The 12,113-nt window shown below is 43.3% G+C and overlaps 1 pseudogene across 1 annotated transcript; it reads right to left on the bottom strand.

Moving 5' to 3' along the window:
- Positions 1-4,585: 4,585 nt before the first annotated feature.
- LOC116270584 lies at positions 4,586-5,644 on the bottom strand (annotated as a pseudogene). The gene has a single exon (XR_004178720.1). The product of XR_004178720.1 is annotated as a 60S ribosomal protein L5 pseudogene (transcript).
- Between the last annotated feature and the right edge of the window lie 6,469 nt (positions 5,645-12,113).

Genomic DNA, 12,113 nt, shown 5'->3' on the forward strand with positions numbered 1-12,113 from the left:
TCACTTTTGATAAGTAAGCTTTCAGTTTCTGCGTCAAAGCCTTGGAACATGCCCATAAAGGGATCAGGGAGAGAAAGTTCTGTGGCATGGTACTAGAGACTTCATTTGAGTAAGACATCAGCCCTTTAATAAACTTTTTGAGTAAAATGTCCAGCCAGCTATTCATTCACAGAGTAGGACTGTTTTCCAGCCTGTGCTTCTCCATCTTGGCTCACAGAGTAATCAAGAAGGACTATCAAAATGGTTTACTGAAATCAAGATACATTATGCAATGGCTTGATTTTTTTCTTTCTAGTCGATATTGGTAGGAATTGGGGCTTGACGTGAAACTGAAAGTGTACCCTACCAGACAAAGTTGTTGCTTCTGGGTTATACAGGACTTGCCCTTCCAGTCACAGGCATGTCTGGGGGTTCATTGTGTAATAAGCAACATCTGCCTTTGACAGCATCAAGTTCAAATTATTTAAGCAGTGTACAAGGCCTTAGCTGGCTTACATTTTCAGCTTTATTTTTCTTTGTGTTCTCCTCCTGCTCTAGTTTTCTTAATGGGCCACACTCTTTCAGCTGCTGGCTATTGACACCCTGTTTCCACTTCCTGGACACTCTGCTTCCTTTATTCTGTTTCACTAGCTCTTACTCATTCTTTAGCTTAAATCTAACTTCCTTGAGGCAGCCAATCCCAGTCCTCCAAGGCTGGATTAAATGTCCTTCCCATGCACTCTCTTCCATACTGGGCTTACCCCTGTGATGGCACCTGCTGCTCGGGTATCTTTGCCTATGGACATTTTTTCTTCCCACTTGGTCATAAACTCCTTGACAGCAGAGACTGTGTCTGGTACTTAGCAGGTTCTCAATAAATCAATTCAAGAATTACCAGCTGTGAGATCATAGGACACTCTGATAATTAGAGGACTCTGAAAGATCTTAAGATCCTTTGTCAAAATTTGGACTATGGCTTTGAACAAGTCATTGCCTTTTGGGGCTTTAGTTTCTTTGTCTGTGAAATGAAGATGATCTCTAAGGATCTAGGCTAATGCAAAGAGCATTAAACTGGAAACAAGTAGCCTTGACCTGGATCTAAGGGAGTAACTTGGGAAAGGTGTTTAATCTATTCACTTTTCTGAGTCTCAGTTTATTAGATTAAGAGGCTGAACTGTGTATAGTGTATGAACATGGAGTAAAGTCAGAGACAGATGGGATGCTGTTGAGCAAGTTACTTTGTGCCTCAGTTTCCTTATTTACAACTTCTCAATACTTGGTGGTACGGTTTTGCTGTGTCTCCACCCAAATCCCATCTGTAATTGTAGCGCCCATAATCCCCGGGTGTTGTGGGAGGGACCTGGTAGGAGGTAATTAAATCATGGGAGCAGGTTTTTCTGTGATGTTCTTATGATAGTTAGTAAGTCTCACGAAATCTGATGGTTTTATAAAGGGCAGTTCTCCTACACACGCTGTCTTGCCTGCCACCATGTAAGATGTGCCTTTGCTCCTCCTTCACCTTCTGCCATGATTGTGAGGCCTCCCCAGCCATTTGGAACTGTAAGTCCATTAAACATTTTTTTTTTTTTTTTAAATAAATTACCCAGTCTCAGGTATTTCTTCATAGAAGTATGGGAAAGGACTAATATACTTGGCAGCATTCTAGTGAGGACTAGATGAGCTAACTTCAGCAACTGGTGAAAAGATAAAAATAGGTTGAATATCTACTATATGTTAAGTGCATTCATAATGTCATAGCATTTTATCCTCTTAACTGATATAGTAGGTTTTGTAATCTCCATTTTATGGAAAAAAAATAACTCAAGGTCACACTGCTCGTAAATGGCAGAACTGGATTCTCAATATGACTCCAAGCCAATGCCAGTCCCATTTTACTCTGCTGCCCCTGCTTTGTTCAGCGCCCAGCTTGAGACCCGGCACAAAGGCTCTCTGCACCACTCCAGGTCTAAGTCTGGCTCTAGGACCGGCGCTAAGATGAGGCTCTCTGGCCTGCAGATGGAGCAATGTCTGGCTGGAGCCTGCTGGTGCTGTTGGCATGCTGGCTTGAAGCCCTGCTCACGCACTCTCTCTGGAGCGGGAGGAGCAGGCACAGAGGCATCCAGGCAGCGTGCATGGTTTATAAAAAGCCATCAGGAGCACCGTCCTGGGACTGCAGTCATTTATCCGCACTTTTTCCTTGTAAAATGTTACTGACTGTTTTACACCAAGGGCAGTTTATCCTGAATGGGATGTACAGGCATTCAATTCACCTCTACTTTTTGCCAACTCTGCTTTTTTCCCCCTTGCTTCTGAAGTTATATATGGTACTGAGAGAGGAAGCCATTTTCTATCTGAGGGAAAAAAAGAGCTGACGGCTTTAAAGAGAAACCTTCCATCATAGGAAAGAACATTTGGTTGAAGAGATAATGCCTTTGTTTTTAAAAATGGAATCCTGCATCAGTGGTATTACAGTCTTCTAAAATTGGCCCCCTCTTCCGGTCAGATGCTAAGAGCTTTACCGAGATGATCGGTATCAGTGTACTTTTCTAGGGTAAAATGGAGGATAGATATGATCAGCTCCATTTTTCAAATGGGAAAATTGAAGCTCAAAGAGGTTAAATCTCTTGTTTAAGACCACAATGGAAGGCTGCTGGAGCAAGCAATTTGCCCCAGCCGCTAGGTTAATGGAAGAGGCAGGGGAAGAGAAAAACTCCTCTGAGCCAGGTGGCCCTGCTCTTCCACCTCTACCGGCCACTGTCTCATGTACTTCTTCCCTAGTTTGTGAAACTGATATTGTAGTGCTCAATTTGCACATGAGGCTTGAGTTTCTGTGACATTAAGCAATTGGTTGAAAGTCACACTTAGTTATTGCAAAGCAGGTCTCAAACCTAAACCTTCTGAGTCTCAGCTTGTTGCCTCCCCAGACCTTCCAGCTGCCTTCATTAGTATCCGCCACTCGCCTGCCCTGGCTTTTGCAGAGAATCTAAATATAATGGATTGCTGCTGCAGAATGCCAGGATATTTTAATTTATAGAAAAGAATAATGGGGTTCAGGTGAATGCCCCTTTCTGTATATTCTCTTTGGAATGAGGCTTAGCTTTATTGTCCTTTCACTTCCCGTTAGTTCTAGCTAGAGTGATTCCATAATGACATATAAACCCAAACATGAGTAATTGATGGCAGCCTCAGGAGCTTGAGCAGGATAAAACCAGACTGACTAGAATCTCCAGGGTGAAGAATTAACATTTATTGGTTTAGTGAAATGAATTTATGTCCCAATAAAGCCAGTTACGGACTAGACAGTGATTTAATGAGGTGCCTTTTGTAAAAAGAACAAATATGAACTTCTGGGCTTGGGTTAGATTATAACTAATATGTCACCCACCAACCAACCAGTTTTCTAGATATGTTCAGAAAAATCTATGATATTCCCTTAATTCATTAAATTTGTGTTTTAACCCATTCTGTCTAGAGAGTTGAAAGTTGAAGGGGAATAGAATCAGCATCTCTGGAACTGTGAATGGTACTTTTGTTCATCACTCTGCAAGATCAGAACTCCAAGTGCTCCCGGAAGCTTGAAGAATAAAGATTAGGACAAATGCCACTATAAAAGAAAAATACTGAATCTAGATAGTAAGATGCCCTTTAGGTCTAAGGTGACCTAGGTCTGCAGAAAAGGGAAGAGGGGCAGAGGGAATAAAGATCTTTGGTACCTTTCCTGGGGTGGAGCTGTAGGCAGAAGAGGACATTCTTGCCTATGATCCCTTTGATCCCTTGGTCATTGGACAGCCCACAGCTGCCACTACAAGCCATGTCAATCCCTGCTGCCGCTACTTTCTTTGCTTCTTCATGGAAAGAACTGAGGAATTGGTTGTCTTTTTTTTCTTTTTTCTTTCTTTCTTTTTTTTTTTTTTTTTCCGAGACGGAGTTTCACTCTTGTTGCCCAGGCTGGAGTGCAACGGCATGATCTTCGCTCACAGCAACCTCTGCCTCCCAGGTTCAAGTGATTCTCCTGCCTCAGCTTCCTGAGTAGCTAGGATTATAGGCATGCGCCACCATGCCTGGCTAATTTTGCATTTTTAGTAGAGGCAGGGTTTCTCCACGTTGGTCAGGCTGGTCTCAAACTCCCGACCTCAGGTTATCCGCATGCCATGGCCTCCCAAAGTGCTGGGATTACAGGCATGAGCCATCGGTTGTTTTTGATAATAAAATGCTCAGGCCAACAACCTCAGAGTCATCCTGGAGTCTTCACTTTCTTTTGTATCCCATATCTAATTCATTAGAATATTCCATAGGCTCTACTATCAAAGTATTTCCAGAATCAGGCCACTTTTCACCATCTCTGCCATTATCTCCCTAGTTCAGACACTATCCTCTTTTTGCCCGGGTAAGTTCAGTGGCATCCTCATTGATCTTTCTGCTTCTGTTTCTGATTCTCCACCCAACCTACACATACATATATAATCTGGTCTTAACATAGCAGCCAGAGGGAGATGCTTTTAATATAAAGCCAGATCCTGCCTCTGGTCTGCTTCAATCTGCCAGTGGCTTCCCATTTCACACAGAGGAAGGTGAAAGCCTTTATTTTTTATTTTTTTTTTTTTTATTTTTTTTTTTTTTAGTTTCTGTCTGTAAGTTTATTATCTTTATCTGAAAAATCATCATAGAAAATTGTTTGGTTTAGCTCTCAGCAGCCCGCTCCTGAGCTCTGAGGAAGCTTGCCTTCTTTTGAGCTACCCGATCCTTCTTCTGAGCAAGAGACATTTTGGGACGGTTCCACCTCTTCTTTTTAACTTCTTTCTTGGGCTTCTTTTCATAGACTGGATTCTCTCGTATAGCAGCGTGAGCTTTCTTATACATCTCCTCCATCATGTCTGGAGTTACACTGTTCTTTATGTATTGAGAGAACTGTTTCTTGTAAGCATCTTCATCTTCTTCCATTAAGTAGCGCATATAATCTGCAACATTCTGGCCCATGATGTGCTTCCGGTGTACTTCTGCATTAAATTCCTTGCTTTCAGAATCATAACCGGGGAATCGTTTGGTACTGTGAGGGATAGACAAGCCTCCATCCACAGCTCCCTTCAGGGCGCCAAAAACTTTATTGCCGTGGTAGTTCTGGCAAGGCCTGCATCCAAATAGCAGGTAAAGGCACCTGGCTGACCATCAATGCTTTCCACATTGTATTCATCGCCAGTCACCTCCACTTGGCCTTCATAGATCTTGTCCATGCCAAACCTATTGAGAAGCCTGCGGGCCAGCAGCAGGCCAGTACAATATGCTGCAGCATAGTTTGTCAGGCCAACCTTCACACCATATTTTGGCAGTTCGTGTGCATATGCTGCGCAGACTATCATATCCCCCTCTATACGGGCATAAGCAATCTGACAAATGATATCTCTGTTTGTTACACGAACTATCATCCTATATTTGGGTGTGTTGTATTTATTTTTATCTTGTATCACCAAGCGTTTCCGAGCGTAGTAATCAGTTTTACCCTCTCGTCGTCTTCTAAATTTCACTTGGTATCTCTTAAAGTAGGCCTTATTCTTAACAACTTTAACAAACCCCATCCTGCGGAACAGAGACCCGCGTCCGCGGCTCGACAGAGACCTGCAGGCCCAGCGGCGCTAGAGGGGGGGAAAAAGCGGTGAAAGCCTTTATAATGGCCAGCAACGCCCTACACTATCAGGCCCTCTCCCACCCACTCCCACCCTCTGACCTTAGCCCCTACTGCCCCTTCCCTGGCCCATTTGGTTTTGCTGTTTCTTGAAGGCAGCAAGCACACTAACCTTAGTGTTTCTGCCTGCATCACTCTTCTAGATATCCATGTGACACACTCCCTTACCAGGGGCAAGTGTTTTGCTCAGTCTCACCTTCTTGATTAAGTTCACTCTGACTACCCTATTTAAAACTGTAACCAGCACCCAACCTCCTAGTTATCTTGACCCCGTTATCCTGCTCTATTTTATTCAGAGCTCTTATTACTTTGCAACCTGCTGTGTAACTCACTGACTTATTATGTTTTTAACTGACCCCATCATTAGTATAGAAGCTCTGCAAGGATTCAAATCTGCCTGCTTTGTTGATGAATGCAGCCCAGGTGTCTATGATGGTGCCTGGCATATAGGAAGGGCTCAGTAAGTATTTGTTGAATGAATGAATGAACCTATGAGTAAGAAGTCTGCTGAAAGCCATCCTAAAATAGATTTAATTCTGAGGTAAGAAGCAGGACTAATTCAATTTTGTTCTCATACTCTGATCTTTTTCGTACCCTGATTTTTAATATTTGTTTTGTTTTTAACTCTGGAAAGTAAGATATATCAAATTGAACGGAAGCTGTATAAAGTTTTGAGATCTGTGGGAAAAAAAATTCAACCAGATGAATAGGATTTTTAGGATTTTTATTTCAATAATTACTGTTGAGTTGTATCTCATTGGATCATATTAGAAATTTTGAAATTTGAAACTAAGTGAAACAGCATTAGGAAAAATGCAACCTTTTGAAATGTCACCATTGACACTGACAAAATATTTGAGCACACACTGGGTGCAGAGCACTGGGAAAAAACACAAAATCCATTAAATGTGTGGCACACACATCTGTGCTGCTGTGAGGCCAGATGTTCGAGTTGTGGAAGTTTTATGTTCCTAGTACTGCTAAAGAAGGATGTCAGATTTCATGCATTTAACTTAAGTTTGTGAGGAGTGGCTGGCAAGTGTAAAATGTGGTCAACAGCGAATACAGCGGAAAGCAGTTTGGTTCAAGTAGAAATATCCCATCGTACTTGGAATGGTTTTAAAAATTATACTTTATTAGGCAAAACCTAGACCATGGTTTGTCACCCTAATTCACATTCCATAGCATTGTGCAGCTTACAAAGCACTTGCTTATAATAGATAATCTCAAGTGTATAGTTTCTGAGAAAAAATTTGCCAAAATCATTCTCTCTCCTGGCACAGTGAGTATGTAGAGTTTGGCTTTGCAGCTTGAGGCAAATGTTCAATGTAGCCTGGGTGAAGAGGAGCCACCAGGAGGAGCCTCCAATTGTGCAGCAGGCAGCCAGACAGCCATGAGTGGCGCTGTGATTGAGAGCACAGACTCCACAGCCAGGCTGCTGGTTTCAAAGTCAGTCTTGCTTCCTACTTGCTGTGCTGCTGTGAGGTCAGATGTTCTTGGTGCCTCGGTTTTGTCATCTGTAAAATGGGGTTAGTAACAGTAACTCTTTGTAGGGTTATTAAGATAATTAAACGTGTTTATAAACAGGGTGTGCTTAGAACAATTTCTGGCACTTGCGAAGCCTCTTATACAAGTTAGCTGCTATTATTAATAAGGAACAGCAAAAGGACCTGCTTGTCCCTCACCTCTCCCATAATTTTCTGGTCAGAGGTCAGTGGGTTGGAAAATTTCTCTTTGGAGTCACTCCTTTGGAGATTATATACATTATATATATATATAATATATATATATATATATATATATAATATATATATTCTTGTAAAGTTCTATCTCTCAAAAATGTTAAGAAATATATATAACATATGTAAACATATATAAACATATATATATTTCTTAACATTTTTGAGAGCTAGAACCTTACAAGAATCAGATGAAAACAGTGAACTCTTTCTTTAGAACAACATGCATATTCACATGTATAGTCAATTTTGCCCATAATTTTAGGGAATTTATAAATTCCTGAAGTGCACATCAAGAATCTCTAGGTTAGGATATTGTGTTTCCAGAAGACCCAGATTAAATGACCTCTTGTTCCGCCATCACATTAAGCTGTCGATGCCTAAGACCACATTCAGGTGAGTTATGTGACCTGTCACAGCTAGAACATGGAGCACTGGACGGGCAGACTGGAAGGCGTTCTGACATGTCCCCTGAGGGATATTCGGGAAGCAACTTGACGTAGATAGGCAAGATGCAGACAGTGGAGCAGGTGTCTCCAGGGATCAGCTTTCCCAGCGTAATCCCTCTCCTGGGGCTCCTATCCACCCTACCTTCCAGCTGCTTAGCTCTCCGCAGAAGCCAGAGTAAATCTGATATGCTCTCCCCTTCTGCTTCCTCCTATGCTCTCAAAGTCATTTCTTTCTGGGGGTAGTGAGCTGCTGAGAAGCCTGGAAAGGGAGAGAGACTTCCCAGTGAAAATGAAGATGGTCTGAGTGGATCATAGCCAGGCCCGGAGAGTGATCTGACAAAGGAGCTATACCACAGAAGCAGAGCTGCGTAATTGGTTGTCAATATATGTATTTCAAAACACAGTCTTCAGGTATCCCAGCTTCCCAGGGAGATAAAAAAGAATCTTTCAGTATGAAAGCTCATTATATCTCAGGGAGAGCACGCTGGTGCTTCCCAAGGACAGAGCGAGGAGGTAGAGTCACTAGAGCTGCAGGATGTGGGATTTTTTTGATGCCATCTCCCACCGCAGTTGGAGGGGTCTTTAGACTTCTGTTTTGGGTCCTTTCCTCTTCTGCAGCTCCCCAGGTAGGGCAGGATGGCCCAATGATTGGTGTTTGGCTTGTGGACGTAGCAACCCCGTAGTTTGGGCACAGATCTGCTCTGTGAAGGAAAATGCTGATTCTCCATGTTTTCTCTGTGGCAAAAAGAGGATAATAAAATCTTCTTTCTTCCTCTTGGGGACTTGGAGAAGATTAATTTATGCTTCCTATGAAGTGTTTTAAGCTCTGGCACAGGAAGGTGCTAAGCATTATTTCTAAAGTTTGTTTCTTTAACCCATCCTGTGAAGTAGAGATCTTTATTAATTGGAGTCTCATTCATCAGAGTCTGGTGGTACACCTCCCATTCTCCAAAGTAAAAATGGCTATAGGGTGGTGGTGGTAGTAGGGGGTTGAGGATGGGAATATCAATCAATTTAATTGGTTTACTTCAAATAGGAGGGCTTTCTTTTTTTTTTTTTTTTTTTTGAGACGGAGTCTCGCGCTGTGTCACCCAGGCTGGAGTGCAGTGGCGCGATCTCGGCTCACTGCAAGCTCCGCCTCCCAGGTTCACGCCATTCTCCTGCCTCAGCCTCCGAGTAGCTGGGACTACAGTCGCCCGCCACCACGCCCGGCTAGTTTTTTGTATTTTTAGTAGAGACGGGGTTTCACCATGTTAGCCAGGATGGTCTCGATCTCCTGACCTCGTGATCCACCCGCCTCGGCCTCCCAAAGTGCTGGGATTACAGGCTTGAGCCACCGCGCCCGGCCCAAATAGGAGGGCTTTCTATGAACCGTGGGTGAATTCATCTGAAGGAGAGAGCCAATGCTACCCAGGCCAGCGTGGGCAGGGCTCCTCTGATGCCTCTCATCTAAGGAGCTGAGGAGGATGGAATCACGATTCAGATCCAGGCAACCAGAAACCCCAAGATGAGAGTTTCCACATGGCTTGGGGAAGGCATAGAGACAGACCTGGGCACTGGGCTTGGAATAGTCAGTTACCCTACTTGGCCAGGCCAATTGTTCAAATTCAGAAGTGGGCTCAGGAGTGGAGCACCTGTGCCTCCCAGGGTGTCCCAGCATGGGATGAAGGTCAGTGAGGGACTGTCTTTTCATGGGTTGCTTCTGGGACTGCTTTCCACACCTCCAGAGTGAAGTATAATCAGATATCCATCCTGAACAGAGAACAAAGTTAGTCTTGAATCAAGAAATGTTCTTTAGTTTATTTACTTAATAAATATTTATTGGACATCTACAATGAGTCATAGTTTTAAGTATAGGGGATAAAGCTGTGATCAAGATGGTCAAGGTCCCTGTTCCCAAGGAGCTTACATTCTAGCAGGAAAGACAGTCAATAAACAAGTAAACAAATTCCTCTATGTATGTACACCAGAATGCAAGCTCTGCAAGGGCAGGCTTTCAGAAAAATCTATTTTGTTCATTGTTGTATCCCCAGCACCCAAAATAAGCCCTGATCACTAGATATTAGGTGCTCAATAAGCATTTGCTGAATAAATAATAGAAATGATAATTTCAGATTGCATGAAGTACAATGAAGGGAATGAATCAGAGTATGGGTGGGAGATGGAGATGGAGATGGAAAAATGAGTAAGAGCTGGACGAATATAAGGTCTTGCAGGCATTGGTAAGAGTTTGGGAAAGAGCAATGAGTTCTAAGTATGAGAAATATGCGATGAAGCTTATATTTTACAAAGATCATCCTGACTGCTGAGGGAGAACAGATGGGGAAGTGGAGCGAGTGGAAACAGGGGAGCCAGGGAGGAAGCTGTTTTATTGGTCCAGACCAGAGGTGCTGATGTTTTGCCCCAGGCAGGAAGCCAGGGAGTGGGTGGTGGGAAGCAGGCCAGGTTCCAGTTGTGTTCTGAGGATAGCACTAGTGGTATTTGTTAATGGCTTGAATGTGGGGATCAGAGAGAGAGAGAAAAGTCCAAGATGACCCTGGGGGTTTTGGCTCGAGCCAATAGATATATGACAGAGTTGTTAACAGAGGGGTGAACGCTGGAGCTTCTGGAAGGCTGGCCCCAGAGGTGGGTGAGATTGGTCAGGGAGGGAGGGTGAAGCCCTAAAGGTTGTTTTCCTGGGATGTGTCTTGAACACCTGGACATTTTGGCCAGACTTGTGGAGGGGTTTGCACATGATAAGAATGAGAGAGATCAAAGCTTTAGAGTCATTGATTAAAAAAAAAAATTAGATACCAAAAGATTGTAAAAGTACCAAGTTGGTGGTTTTAACTGTTTTTCTCTACTTTTAAAGGCAAGGAATATTTTCTTCCATTTTGTTTTTCTTTCTTTCTTTCTTTCTCTTTCTTTCTCTCTGTAGCCTCCCCTCCCCTTCCCTCCCCTTCCCTTCCCTTCCCTTCCCTTATAAAGGGTCTTGTTCTGTTGCAGGCTGGAGTGCAGTAATGTGATTCTAGTTCACTGCAGCCCTGAACTTCTGGGCCTCAAGCCATCATCCCACCTCTGCCTCCCAAAGCACTGGGACTACAGACGCGTACCACCACACCTGGCTAAGTTTTACATTTTTTGTAGAGAACGGGGTCTTGCTATAATATGTTGCCCAGGCTGGTCCTGAACTCCTGGCCTCCTCCTGCCTTCACCTTCCAAAGCTCTGGGATTATAGGCGTGAGTCACTGTGCCCAGTCAGGGTTTTTTTTTTAAACTGGAAGCCCATAAGCAACCCAATATGTAAGATAATTTAATTGTTCTAACTATAAATCCAAGTCTTCTGTATTTGGCTGCCCTTCTTCATGCCTGTCCAGATGCTCTCTTAAAGGCAACAAAAATGTCTTGTTCCCACCCACGGGTGGATTGATGTTAGGAATTCCACAGGTAGAGATTAATTCTTTTGACTTAACATTTCATTCCCATAAAACACAAAGTCCACAAGGAAAAGCACAGTAGGACATTATTAAGCCTCATCAATCCTTTAAGACTTTAGTGAAACCAGATTTACATTCTTTCTTTGGAGTTGATGTTGATGGATTGAGGGAAGGCCACTAGATCATGAAGATTTTGCGTGTGAGGAAAGGGACAAAGTCTTGGAAGAAGTTCCAGCAGGAGAAGGGGCTCATTTGGTGGTCTTGCTGAGGCGTGTTGAATCTGTATCGTGTGGCCATTTTTGCCTTCTAGATTTGCCCCTCTCACACCATCTTCAGGAAACTTTCAGTGCCTTACTTGCTGTTGGTTTTGATAAATTTTGCTGAGACACTGTATCCCCTTTCTCTGTTCCTGAGCAATATTTTATGTTGCTATTCATGGCAGATAATTCATAAAGGTCCTGGCCCCCTTTCAGGCGAGATACTCCTCAGGGCCAGCTAGACCACCCCATCCTGTTGTACTCCCATCTTCCAGCCACAGAGATAAGCCAGGGGATTACTGGCAAGAACAGATAAAGATTCATTTACTTGGTTAACTGTAACACCCCCCTCCCCCAACCCAGGGATCCTTCCATGCCCTGCCAGATGGCTTTGCACATTGTGGACTGGTGATAGATCTTCTCCAGGAAACAAATGCCAACCAGGTAGTTACCTCATACTGCTATTATATATTCCGAGAGAAGCTGATGAAACTACAGGCATTTCCCCCTGCATATGCACATGTACACAAAATTGTGTGCTATTCCAGGGGACCCATGGAACATTTGTAGCCTCATTTCTAGAACCTCTATAG

This window comes from Papio anubis, chromosome 15 (assembly GCF_008728515.1).
Source record: "Papio anubis isolate 15944 chromosome 15, Panubis1.0, whole genome shotgun sequence".
Lineage (NCBI taxonomy): Eukaryota > Metazoa > Chordata > Mammalia > Primates > Cercopithecidae > Papio > Papio anubis.